Source organism: Mercenaria mercenaria, chromosome 7 (genome assembly GCF_021730395.1).
Source record: "Mercenaria mercenaria strain notata chromosome 7, MADL_Memer_1, whole genome shotgun sequence".
Lineage (NCBI taxonomy): Eukaryota > Metazoa > Mollusca > Bivalvia > Venerida > Veneridae > Mercenaria > Mercenaria mercenaria.
Window position 1 is genome coordinate 79,578,241 of NC_069367.1, and position 14,602 is coordinate 79,592,842.

Here is a 14,602-nt window from a genome sequence, read left to right on the forward strand (position 1 = left end):
TTAATATTCTATGAAAACGCTGTAAACATATTACACTTATGAAAAAAGTTACAGCTGTAACAGTTAAATGTTACATTTAGATGGATGATATGTGAAATATTTGTTTTAAATGTTTAGGAGAATTGATTAGTTCTGCACGTGAATTACGGGGATTTCGTGTTTAAGTTCTGCACGTGAATTACGGGGATTTCGTGTTTACTGTAGTCTACACTCGTGAACATATGACTTCATCATGCATGTCCAGTAAACAACTAACCCAGTGGCTTATCATAATCGGGGCACATAGACAAAAAATTCAGCTTTTGACAGAAATTCATGTTGTTGTTTTTTCTCCATTCCATTGTTTACAGAATATATCTTTGGTAATCTTTTTATGATTAGTTTAAAATTTTACTAGATCTATGAATCAGAATAATAACGTATTAGATTTAACAGATAACAGCATCTTGACATGCACCTTAAATCTGTCCAATACATGTTTTACTGTTTTACTAAAAATGAGTTGTCCCCCTTTAAATAAGAATGCCATTTGTAAAGAAATAAATGTAAATAATCGTCAAATGCAGTACACTCGCACGATGTTGCAAATGCATCAAAACGAAGACATGTAACAGCTTTTTAAAACTGGTGAGTTTTTAAAGGCGCTGAACTGAGTTTTTTAAAGGCGCTGAACTGTCCAGGGCAGTGGCCCCTTCATGCAGCCCCTCTTTCCGGAATCGTGAAGGTAATATAGAGATGGAGTGCGGATGGAGTGGTGATAGGAGATCTGATTCACGTCTCCTTATGTTCTACAAAATAGTGAATGGTTTGGTTGCTGTACCACTCCCTCCCTATGTCAGCCTCCCCCATCCCGTCTAACAAGATGCATCCCCACTCCTATACTCAGATCCTCACTCCCTGTAATTACTATTTATAAGTACTCTTTCTTTCAAGCCACCATAGTGCTTTGGAATTCCCTTACAGTACAACCTGTGCAAGCCTCCACCCTGAACCAGTTTAAGCAGGGTGTGATCAAACTTGCACACAATGCTTAACATGATAGACCTAGCTGTTTTTAAACTGCTTTTATCTGTAAATCCTTCTTGTTTTTAGGTTGAGACCTATAATTACCGTATTCCAGAGCTTGCAAAAATATCAGACTAACCATTTTCACTGAATGACAGATTAATCCGCTGTAAGGCTTTTGCCCATTTTTTTCGGGCTAATTGACAGATATTCTTATTGATATAAACTGTTTTCTGAACATTGTTCTACAGTCGGTTGATATTTTCATACATATGTAAATACAATAAGGTTAAAGAATGCGTCATTTCGTATTAAAATTATGTTTTTAAGTCTGTTGATCCATCGAGCATGGCTAAGTTGTGAAAAGCGAAGGTGTATTCCTTTAAAACCCTTCAGAAAAAATCCAGACGTGACCGAAGCGCACGAAAATATGGCGTGAAAAAATAGTTCAAAACGTATGATAAAGATTTCTCTAGTTTAGCCTTAATACATAATGCACTCGTCAATAATAAAACAGCATATGATCTTAATCATTTTTATTAGTTGTATAGGATATAGATCTGCATGCGAGTCTTTCTACCTGTCCTGATTTGAATGACAAGGGAGATCACTGTGTAGGAGTAAGCCAAATGATAAACTGCTTTATTTCATTTAAAAATAGATTTGCTTTCTGAATTACTTCCCTTTATTTGTACAGCTTTTATAATGACCAATTCATATTATTTATTATTTAACATTTTATTTTATTTTATCGTCTTAATATCTTTGTAAGATTTATGTAAAATTGAGTCAAAATATTTGTTTAAGATTTCCTTTTTATAAATAATTATAACTATAGTATATTAATTGCTATAATAGTCCACTTTAGCACGGAAAGCTACAGTTAAAAGTTAAGCAAATGGTCGTGCTGCATGTGCATGTCTGGTTAACTTACATATATATTTGTCTCGATATTTAATGTAACAACCAATTTTAGTACTTACAAGATAAATAATTGACATTCCTTGCAAATCCTGAATATATTTAGATATAAGTGCCCGTACGAAAAACTAAGGCGGAATCCGCTCTGAATTAAAGCGTATTAAGGGCGTAATCCTGCTAAAACTGATATTCAAAGGCGGACTATAGGCGGACATGGATTATTCTAAAAATTACGCCTAACAGGAAGGCGGAATTTTTCTTAAATTCTGGTTAATGCTTTTCAAAAAAAGGTGCATTCTCACTAGGCGGAATTCTCAAATAAAATAAGGGGAAATTTTGAACTTAGAAAAAATGGCTTTACAAAGATAAGGCGGAATTTCGGAAGGTGGTAATTGTATATCAATTAATTTGAAATAGGATCACTGTAAGGGTCCAGTGAGTTCACTACATCCAGATGTTGTCACTCCTGTTTAGAGAGAAAGCACTTTCTGTAGGCATTTATACATGGGATGTTGTTAGTTAGGTAGACTAGACTAAGGAGTACATTATATATTTGTGGTAAGTTAGAATTTAAATAATTTACTTCTGTAATCCTTAAGAAATAGCAAATTAAAGTATAGAGGATTTAATGAACATCTTCCTATTTTAACCAAATCACTATCTGTTAACTACTTACATTTCAAAAGTACATGTATAATGTATAGCATTTACAAAGTAGCAAACAATTTAAATAAGATTTCAATTCTAAGTTAGTATTTAATTGTTATTATCTTAGTATCATAATAATTGCCATAATTATAGACATTTATCACAAAAGTATGGCACTGGCAACACACATTAATGATAATTTCAGTATAATAATCAGTAGTTCATGACATGTCCATGCTTATTTAGTGGACTCAGGTTTAATTCTTTTTAAATCTTTCAAGAAATGTCAGTATTGTTGTGCATTTTCTTCAATAATTCTATCATTAAGCCACTGCTGATATATTTGTAAAATCAAAGCTCACAGTCTTATTAATGAATTGTATTTGGCAAAGCAAAATGAATCTAGTGAAATGTGAAAAGCTTCATGCTCAAGATAAATACTAAGGGTACTTTTTTAATGTTTTACATAAGGCGGATTTTATTCCGGTTAAGCTTTTCTGGGTATTTTTTTCCGCCTAAGCAGAGAATATCCTTAGACGGAATTTTTTCCTGCTTAAACATTTTTACGCCAATTTAGGTGGTTTCCGCCTTACTAACAGGAAAAAATTTGCATATTTCGAGCCCTATTCTCCCTAAGGTCTCCCTAAGGCTGATATTACGCTTAATAGCAACATAAGATGGAAACCGCCTTATTTTTCTGGGTGGTTTCCGCCTAAAGTATGGGCGTACTTTTTCGTACGGGTGGTACTTTACTATGACTTTTAACAACATTACATCAGTTCTGGATTTGTATTTTAATTGTTGTTGAATCGAAAAATTCACATGAAAGTTGTCATTTTGATAAACGTTAATAAAACAGAGTAAAAGCTACAGTTTTTAAAATAGATTAATAAGCAAAATAGAATCAAAGCAGTACATAACAAGAATTTATAGTCGGTTAAAAATCTCATCAGAGCTTATGTTACTTGTAATTGTCTTTCCGACTCAATTAATAAATCTTATCTTAGAATATCAAATGTGGGTGTTTGCCTGATCTGAAGTTTCTCAATGTTGGCCTACATATGTGTCCCCGATAAATTAAACTGTTTGATTTTTTTAAAGCAAAATTGAATCAAAGCATAGCAAGGGGGCATTTCCCATGCAAAAACAAGGCCTTTGCAGAATATACTTTTTATCTTTGCCAAATATTTGCCATAACCTTTGCAGAACAGTTGCAGCACATGATTGCTGAATATATTCCGCAGAGGAGTAGAAATGGAACGAAACGTGCAACTATTCTGCAAAGCTTTTGCAAATATACACAACGCACACAGAATGCAAATACTTCGCAAACAATTTAGAATTCGCAGCTGAAACTTCGGCAAATAAATCGCAAACTGATAGCAAAGTAATCGCAAAGTGATAGCAAAGTATTTGCAACTTGCATGCAAATAATATGCAAAGTATTCGCAAATACGTAACAAACAGCATAAAATGAATTTCTGAGGTTCAAAGAAAAGGATTTTGTTTAATATCTGAAAAACAGATGTAAATTCACAAAACCATTAAAATTTTGCAGTTTAAATAAATATTAAAAGTCAATCATTTCAGTGATCATTCAGTAACAATAACTAAAATCATGTAATAATGTAAGTTTCAACAATTGCTTGAGTAAAAAGTGTTTTGATTAACATTACCTTTCTACATGCTGCAATATTCTCTGGTTCTTGGAAGTCTTATTGCTTAACAACATGGTATTGCATTATCCTTATTCAACAAAGTTTATATCCAGAAAAAAATAATTAGAATATTATATAATCTGTTTAACACAAGTTTGCATCACCAAAATATTTCTACTAACTGATATGTAAACATTTCCTCACAATATTTTCAAAAATCCTGCCATTTGAATATAGACCAATCAGAAAACAGAATGGTTAATTACTTCCTGTACCTAGAGTCTACCAGCTAGGAAAGCAAATTCATCTATGTTAACTATTTGCAAATGCTTTGCTCTTTCATTTCTGTACAAAGTGTTTATTTGCAATACCTTTGCTAAGTAAATGAGCTAAGTGTTTGTTTGCAGATGCTTTGCTGTCTGCTAATTTAATAAAGTATTTATTTGCAAAACCTTTGCAGTCTGTAATTTATCTAAGTGTTTATTTGCAAACCCTTTGCTTCAGTGTGATACGTTTTGCAGACTGTTTGCGAAAGTCTGATGCAAATACTTTGCAATCACTTGGAATATAGTTTCTGAGAAAACAAATATTTAAAATATATTCTGCAAATACATGACAAAGGGTTAAATGTGTATGGGTTGCGTCTTCTCCGACGATTTTCATGTGTATAGTTCTTTTTTCTTATCTCAAAACTGCATGGAAGTCGAAACAGCAGGATCTTGGGGTAGATACAGGTCTAGTTTCTAGCTTGATGGACCCCACTGACTTCTACTGTTGTTTAAGCAGGGTCGATCGTTTGTACAAACATTTTTAACAAGGTAGCGGAGTTTAAAGACAACAACCCATGAATTAAAGAAGTAGGGTTGCAACATTTTTAATGTTTTGGTGTCCCGATTACTTAAGTCGTGACATCAGTACATTTTATTTCTAGGGTCGGCTAAACAAGAAGTTGATTTCACAGAAATGTGTAGAATTATACAACCTTTGCTCCAAGAATTGTGAAAGTTGGTGTATTATGTGATATCGTGTTAAATTTTGAAAAAGAATTAGATTTTTCTATTCTACTCGATACTTTGAACCTAGCTACATAGAAATACTTTTTAAAGTATGTCTTCTAGCTTATAGACTAAGTTAAGAATAAGATTCTTATTTGTCAAAACATTATTCTATATATCTGAAAATTGTGTTTTTGATTTGTGAAAGTCGACAAAATGGCTCTTCTTAATAAGTAGCCTTATTTTTTAATACATAACGATTTGTCAAGAAAACATTCACTCAAACATTATATGTACAATAGACTGGTGAACATAGAAAGTAGTATTGATGAGGTCAAGAATGTGTATTATTTGTTGTTGCCTGCTGCCAACTGTTGATTTGTTCTTTAGTTTTCCAAACGCTATAACATATTGTAATCCAAAGACCGACACACGGAGGTACATCCAAGATGGTATACATGTGTAGCTTTTGAATTCTGAACCTTTCTAGAACAGTGCTCACTTATATGCCAATCCTGCTAGAACAAATCATAATTCTCGTTTAATTTATCTATTAAGCCTCACAATTTAGCAACTGTACAAAACAAGAAATATCTTTAAAAAAGATGGTCAGTGTGATGTAACTGAAGCACAAGTTATATATGGGCAGAAACCTGTATTTTAAATCTGTTGGCAATTTTGAAAGGGGCCTCTGTGAAGTCTGTGAAATGAGAACAGTAGTTCTGAAGAAGACTGTGTTAAGAAATTGTGAAGGGACACACGACAGACACCAAATAATCACAAAAGCTCACATTGAGCCTTTGGTGCTTAAAAGATGGTAACAGTATCGGACATGTTGTTGCAGGTTAGTAATGCACTGGTTAGAAATTGTTGCTATAATGCAGGGTAAGAGTTAATGACTGTATAAAACAAATAACCTTTTTGTAAAAACAAAACTTAAGGAAAGGAAATTTAACAAAACAGAAATAACTTAACAAGAAAACTTAATATAACAACACAGAAAAAACTTAATAAGAAAACTTAACATAACAGAAATATGTCCAGATGAGCGGATGGATATTTGGTTACGAACACCTGTTCAAGTGGTACGACAACCCGATGGTGCTGTACTTACAGAGGTTATAGATGACGAACGCGTTGTCATTTCACTCAGTGTCACACATGACTCAGAGTGAAGCATTTTCAGCCTTTCCCCCAATCAGCGCGACTCTTACAAAATCTCTCATTATGGCTGAAAATACTGAGAATACCTTACCAAGCAACCTGATTGGTACATTATTCAGGTGGCATAAGGTCATACGAGGTCATAAAATTGTGCTTAATACGGCACGTCGAAAAAACAAAACTTGAAACCTAGCAAACAGTAATGGGAGGTGAGCAAATTTAAAATCTTGGCGATCTGATTACTTGGAGAATGATCTTGGTGTTTAACTTTTGAGGTGTTGAGGGTTTGGAGTTGAACTTTTCTGTGTGTTGTGCCTGCAGTAAGTGCATTCTGATACTGTACGATGTGCATTGCCTGTAGTCTTCTGATTTTACAATATTATTTTTATATCCTTCTAATTTACCCTTGATAATTCTTTTGATTTATTAATTTATCACCACAATTTAGCAATTCTTGGAAATATGCTTCAACTTACAATTATAGAAAAAAAAACTTGACACATTACAAACATAAATAATATTGGAGTTGAACTATTGGAGATCTGATTACTTAGAGAATGGCATTTGATACCCTGGCAAGCAGTAGGACCACAATGACACTTTTGTATGTTTTATCTTTCTTGAATGATAAGCGCAATTTGGAAACAAGGGAAGCGCATTTATGTACACAATGAGTTTGTAGTTTCTGCTGAATAAACATTGTTTGGAAACGCAAATATGGTATAGGTAGACAGCAGGAAATACAAACTTCACTTTAACTTTACCAAACAGCTTCGACTAACTTTTTGAAGCATATAACGTAGCTTTAAACATCAGCAGACATTCTTCTTACAAACAAGCATAAATAAAGCTGATATTTGACATGAAAATAGGTTTTACTAGTCGGGAAAAATCTATTTATATGGACTAAATTCGAGTAGACCGTGGTGGCATATCCGGTGAATAACTACCTTCATGCCTTAAATACCAGCCCCTGTGAAAGTGAAGGTTATATACACACTTCTTACTAGTTCGATAAGTAAACGTCGGACTTTAATATTTTACGATTTTGACAATTCATATAGTCCGATGTTTTATCGAAGTTTTTATAAATTTCCCGGTAGACCTTTCCGCAAAATATCTTGTGGAAGATTTTACAAGTTCACGGTGGAAGTGACTAAAATGTGATAGGTAAATACCAACAACGGACAAAGAAAACCTATTTTACACATCCATTGAACATGCTGTCTTACTGAAATTAGGGAAGACCTGTCCTCACTTTGAAAGTGAAATTTACATGCATTTGCTTTTGCATCACAACACGAAACTGTCCAATTTTCTTTATTATAAAAAATGATTTTAGACGCAAGGTATTATCATGGTCGGATTTTATAAAAAAAAAATGCTGCCCTTTACTAAGGTATTGTCTGTGTAGTGTGCATATGAATATAACTGATGAGTGCAACCAGCATTTATTGGTTGTGTTAAATTAAAATTTATTTCATTAAGTTATGAGTTCATATAAAAGCGGTTTAAAATCTAGTCTACATGCATTCGGCGGTACAAGTGCGTTAAATAATGGCCGCTTTTTTTTTTTACTAGTGCGCTGTATTGTTCATGATATTTGATTAAATTACGATAGAATAGTCTGTGCTATGTGTAGGGGAAGTAATTCCTGGCGCAGTTTAAATTACGGTAAACCAATATATTACGTGTTTGAGAGTTTTCCTACGTTACACCTCAATAAAATAAGGTTGAATTTTTTGCTATGTAAATGGCTGTCATTCAGTTAAACTTGACAAAGGGACATGTTGAACGTCTAAATATTGAAAGGCGCCCTGTGCAAATTTAATGTTACTGAACTAACTTCTTACCAGAACCACATTTTTTTCGAAAGGTTTCAACCTTTCTGTGCTTTCAGCGCTTTAATTAACACTATCAACTGTAATCCTCCTATCGAATCTGCTTTTGAACTTCTTGTACAGGCGCGCAGCTGACATAATACTCGCAAAGAGGAGTGCTGCAGTATAAATAGATAGATAGATAGAGATAATTGGTGCTAATTATTTATTATCAGTCAGGAGTGTAACTGTTTCAAGTTATGGCAGTTTAAAGAGTCAAGTGGTCTGTTCAAGGTAAACAAATAAACTGCAGCTTAACTCTAGGCAGTATTTACAATAGCAATACACTGGCTAGTAGGAGAGTGGTGTTGATAATTAGCTGTTAAACCTTAGGTAAATCCCTGATAAGCCCATAATAAATCAACAATTAGCATCACCAAACAATTTACAAAATATATATTCTGTATTCATTCACATGTTTACTGCATTTCTCACAATTTCTAGAGCTTCCAGTCTATCATTTCATCTATCATAAAATATTACAAAGCCCTCCTGTGCCAATTCCTCATTGTGAATGAGACTAATGCAATTATTTCCTGAATCCTTGAACTTTTATCTTTCCAGCTATGCAGTAAAATTTTTTATGCAAGGCTGATAAAGTTTTACACAGAAGTTTTAAAGCTATAAAACTCTTAACATCCCATTATGCTTATCAGGTCAAGATCAGACTAAAAGAGAATTTAATTAACCAGAGTTTGCTACTAATTACACTTTAAAGGCCACTTTGTGAGAACAGCAAAAATAATTTTTTTGAATAACTTATCTAAGTTAACTATATTTTTATAACTAAAACAGGTTATAAAATGCTTGAAAAAGTAACTGAAATAGGTTACATAACTTAAAACAGTTATACCTCTGACTGATCATACCACATGTTGTTTCTTGATGAGCTCCTTTCAGAATCCTGCGAGAGATATCAGCACAGACACCGAATTATCACTATTTTACATGTAATTATTAATGTAATCTTTTGAACACTCTGTGTGGCATCACGGTTTTATCGTAAATCAGCAGATGCATCAAAATTTCAACAAAACGGAAGTTGTGGGTGACATATGCGCACATGTCGTATTACTAAATACTGCAAACAATGCGCACTGCGGGCACTGGCACTAGAACCGCAGATTTAGCTTTGAGTGGCCTATTTTCATAATTAAATGCTTTATTTTTCAGTTTATGTAAAGAAATATCAAAGAAATGGTGCCTTCTTATTTATTACGTCCCATCCTCTGTTCTTAAATATTTTAATTAATTAAGTTTTTTGTTGTTTTTTTTCTTTAAAATGTGTGCCTTGTACTGTACAAATGTTGACTGATGATACATTCGACCACTTTGTCAATTACAAAATTTTGCTCATAGTATTATATTGAAACATCCCCAAAAATGCTCGTTGTGGATAAATATTTTGTTTTTATGGCATATTGTATGATAATGCATTTTATTTTTAGAATTCTGGGAGTTCAAAGGTCATAAGTACAAACTGCACTGAGAAATGGGAATGGACTTCTGAGTGTGTTGATGACAATATAGGTCACAGGCCCAGTGGTTAAGGCGTCCACCTCGGGATCGGGAGGTCGAAGGTTCGAGCCCCATGGAGAGCGTTTGTCAGGGGAGTGTTTGTCATGGGACTCATTCTGAAAAGGCCTGTTCGTGAACAGCGAGCTAGTTAAATGAATGGTTACCGACTTCTATCCGCCTAGCGCCTGGCATAGTGGTAGGAGTTGGGAGGTAATTGGTACGCACAATTAAGGTGTCTCATAAGTCAAGCGGGGTGACACTATAATGAATAAGACCTTTTTAGGAAAATATACTTGCATTTTAACACAACTTTCATTCTGTTTTTGTTACATGTTTCATTAAATTTTGTAAGTGACATACATTTATATTGCGTATTTTTGTTTTGAATCTGTTTGAAATTTTGTAGTCATCTGAATAAACAAATTGCTGAAATAAATTTGAAATGTGTTCAATGGAAACTAGGAGAGTGAACAAAATCTTCGGAATATTCCTAAATTTACAAATATCTGAACTTAAAGTTGCAGCCTCTGTAACTATTAGGAATTTTTAAAGTTCATCCTTTTAGCCCATGTTGAATTGGTTGGTAAATTTTGAAAACAATCTTTTTTAATATGTTTTAGTAGACAGAAAAGAAAATGAACCCCCACTTTTCTTTGGCATATGTTGTTGGCAAATTGTATGTAGTATTTGGCCACAGAGAAATAAACTTGTGTAAAGTTACATTAACTGATTTGGACCAAGTAACTTCCATAATGTTGCAAGGTCTTATCTCCCGTACCATATGTAATTTTATGTTTCATTTCAGATGCCCACCACATGTGAACTTGCCATCAAACTGTCGGCTGGTAAGGTATCCTGTAGCCCCACACCATCTCCCCTAACAACAAAGGGACCAGGACTTCTGCTCATTACTACAGTACCAACACAGAGACCGCAAAAATTCCTATGATATTGTAATTAAAATAATTCCAGAACTACTTTCTTATAAACATTAATTGTAACTACAAACTTGGTAAAACTTTTCAATTGGCAATGAGATAATATTTTTATAAAAGTCATGTTTACTTAAAGAATAGTATCTTCAATTGTTTCAGAAGTGTGCTTACATGTGTAATGACAAGTTTATGTTTCTCATTTAGTCAATTGAACATGTAGTCAAGATTGACATATTATGATGTAATAAGAAATATCGGCCTTTTTCATCCCCTGCCACGAGTGTTGGATGGGTTATAGGAATTGTCTCCATCTGTCCTGCTGTCAGTCCGTTCGTCCATAACACTTTCATGTCTGCTCCATATCTCCTTAACCCCTTGAAGGATTTTCATGAAACTTGGGTCAAATGATCACCTCAAGACGATGTGCAGAACTCATGAGTCAGCCATGTTGGCTCAAGGTCAAGGTCACAGCTCAAGGTCATAGGTTTTAGCCTTCTGTTTCGTGTCCGCTCTGTATCACCTAAAGCCCTTGAAGGAATTTTATAAAACTTGAGTCAAATGATTGCCTTATCATGACAATGTGCAGAGCTTATGAGTCAGCTGTGGCAGCCCAAGGTCAAGGTCACAACTTAGGGTCAAAGGTTTGAGCCTTCCATTTTGCTCTGTATCTCCTTAACCCCTTGAAGGATTTTCATGAAACTTGGTTCAAATGATTACCATATCAAGTCGATGTGCAGAACTCATGAGTCAGCCATGTTGGCTCAAGGTCAAGGTCACAGCTCAAGGTCATAGGTTTTAGCCTTCTATTTTGTATCCGCTCTGTATCTCCTAAATCCCTTGAAGGAATTTTATAAAACTTTGGTCAAATGATTGCCTCATCAAGACAGTGTGCAGAGCTTATGAGTCAGCTGTGGCGGCCCAAGGTCAAGGTCACAACTTAAGGTCAAAGGTTCGAGCTTTCCATTTTGCTCTGTATCTACTAAACCCCTTGAAGGATTTCATGAAATTTGGGTCAAATGATTACCTTATCAAGACGATGTGCAGAACTCATGAGTCAGCCATGTTGGTTCAAGTTCAAGGTCACAACTCGGGGTCAAAGGTTTGAGCCTTCCATTTTGTGTCCGCTCTGTATTTTCTAATCCCCTTGAAGGATTCATATGAAACCTGGGTCAAACAATCACCCCATCAAGACTATGTGTAGAACTTTGAGGCAGCCGTGGCTGGTCAAGGTTACAACTTAGGATCAAAGGTTTTGAGCTTTCCATTTTGTGTCTGCTCCGTACCTTCTAAACCCCTTGAAGGATTTTCATGAAACTTGGGTCAAATGATTACCTTATCAAGATGATGTGCAGAACTCTTGAGTCAGTCATGTTGGCTCAAGGTCAAGGTCACAACTTAGGATCAATGGTTTGAGCCTTCCATTTTGTGTTCACTCTGTATCTCCTAAACCCCTTGAAGGATTTTCATCATACTTCGGGCAAATGATCACCTTATAGAGAACTCATGATTCAGCTATTTCAACTCAAGGTCACAACTCAAGGTCAAAGGTTTGAACTCTCTGTCTCCTAAACTCCTTGAAGGATTTTCATGAAACTTGGGTCAAATGATCACCTCATCAAGACGGTGTGCAGAATTCATGAGTCAGCCATGTCAGTTCAAGGTCAAAGTCATAGCTCAAGGTCAAAGGTTTACCCTTTCACTATCCGTAACAATGGCGGGGGACTTAGCTGTCTTTCAGACTGCCTTGTAAATAATAAAATGTCAGGGACTTATTGCAATATATATGAAAAATTGAGATGGTGTTGTATGTGACATTACTTGACAGACATTTGCAGTTATGATATTTAATAATTTCTATGATCAGTTTGTTTATCAGTTGAACCAGTTTTCCAGCTCTGCAGAATGTACTTTGGTACCTAGCCCAAGTGGCACATTATGCTGCAAGGAACCAAACTGTATTTTTAGCTCCACTATTCGGAGAATAGGGGTGCTTTTCTACTCGCCCCGGCATCGGAATGAGCTTTCTTGGTTAAAGTTTTTCAGCAACCTTTGTTTTTCTTTGTTACTATTGCTTATTTATTAAAGAAACTTCACATTACAATTATTAGCATGCAAACAAAGTATGTGCAGGGGCTGGGCCCATTATACCCAAAGTCAAGGTCACCAAGGTGTTATACTTGGGTTATTTTTAAGGTTAAAGTTTTTTGGCAAAATTTGGTTTTCTGTCATATCTTTACTATTGCTTATATCTTACTGTAAGTTCACATTAACATTGTCCAGCATACAAACAAAATCTGTGCAGGGGCTGGGCCCATTATATTCAAGGTCAAGGCCACCAAGGTGTTATACTTAGGTTAGTTTAACTGCCATATCACCAGATAGTGGAGTGGGCTGTTTTGCGGACAGCTCTTGTTACCCATGTTACCCATACAGCCAATGATACTACTGGCTTCTTTACACCACCAACAGGTGTTGTTACTGATGGGTGAGCATCACCACCTACAGGATTAACAGTATTTCCTTTATCTTTACAACCATCAGAAATGACAATTTCCCCAACACTGGCTGGTTCCACTATTAGTATGCAGTAGGGGTTTCAACACCTTCAGGATCCACATTCTTTCCCACCATCACTGTCAACTGTATCATCAATACCAGAATGTAAGTTTTGTAAATATGTTCTATATAGGCACCATTTTCAGTGACATTTTTAGCTTTACATAGCTATATTTTGCCGTCCTTCCACGTTTATACTTTAGTTAAAGTTTTGATGCACATGATGGATTTGCTTCAAACTTAAAAATTAATCCTCATCATCACCCACATCATCTGGCACACGGGCCATAACTCTTGACCAATATTTGATGAATTACCTCTACCCGTTTACTTAGAATTTCAGGTTAAAGTTACTGTGCACTTTCACTCTATCTCAGTTTTTATTAAATAGATTTGATTCAAACTTAAAATGGTTGTTCCACATCATCACCCATTTGACACAAGGTTCATAACTCTGGCACCAATATTAATAGAATCATGCCCCTTTTTTACTTAGAATTTCAGGTTATTTTTTGTGCATTTTGACCACATCCATCATCAGCCACATCATTTTATACAAGGGCCATAAGTATGACACAAGTATTACATGAGTTATACCCTCTTTTGACACAGGATGGCTGTAGAATGAATAGTAATTTTGCACATAACTTATGTTTTTCTGCATAATGTTGCAACTTCAAATAGATTCATGAAAACTAAAAAAAGGACAAGCTGTTATCAGTTTGTTACATTAACTGTATAACACAACCTTGCTATGCTCTGCAGACATATGGTTTTAGCTTGTCATGATGTACTACACGAGGTTTCTGACGTAACCCTTGAATACGGTACAAAATGCTACTAATTTTTGTTAAGACTGTATAGGGACCCTTCCACAGTCTCGTGAATTTACTACTTGGCCGACTACTTGGCTGACTTTCCTTTGTGGGTTATAATACCACACCTGATCACCTACATCATACTGTTGAAAGTTAGTATCGAGGTCATATTTCTTTTTCATGACCTCACTAGAGACTTTAAGCTTGTTCCTAGCATATTCATGTATTTCTACTATTCTACTTTCCAAGGCATTTATATAATTAGAACCATATTTTAGTTTCGTTTCAGCATTTTCTAATTCAGGCTGTCCAAAGACAAGGTCAATTGGGAGCCTTATTTCAGAGCCAAAGACCATAGTTGCAGGTGTGACACCAATGGCTTCATGTATAGAACTACAATGGGCCATTAAACATAAAGGTACATACTTGTCCCAGTCATTTCCGTGCTCGGACACAAATACTGTTAGCATGTCGAGAATACTTCTGTTTACACGCACAATAAAA

At 35.0% G+C, this 14,602-nt stretch overlaps 1 long non-coding RNA gene across 2 annotated transcripts in view; it reads left to right on the forward strand.

Moving 5' to 3' along the window:
- The first annotated feature begins 520 nt into the window (after positions 1 to 520).
- Positions 521 to 14,602, forward strand: part of LOC128558687 (uncharacterized) — a 33,894-nt gene continuing 19,812 nt past the window's right edge. For both annotated transcript variants that reach the window (XR_008371820.1, XR_008371819.1), the window contains exons 1-4: positions 521 to 627; positions 9,720 to 9,999; positions 10,595 to 10,742; positions 13,266 to 14,516. This is a non-coding gene — a long non-coding RNA (uncharacterized LOC128558687). The remainder of the gene's footprint in view (positions 628 to 9,719; positions 10,000 to 10,594; positions 10,743 to 13,265; positions 14,517 to 14,602) is intronic.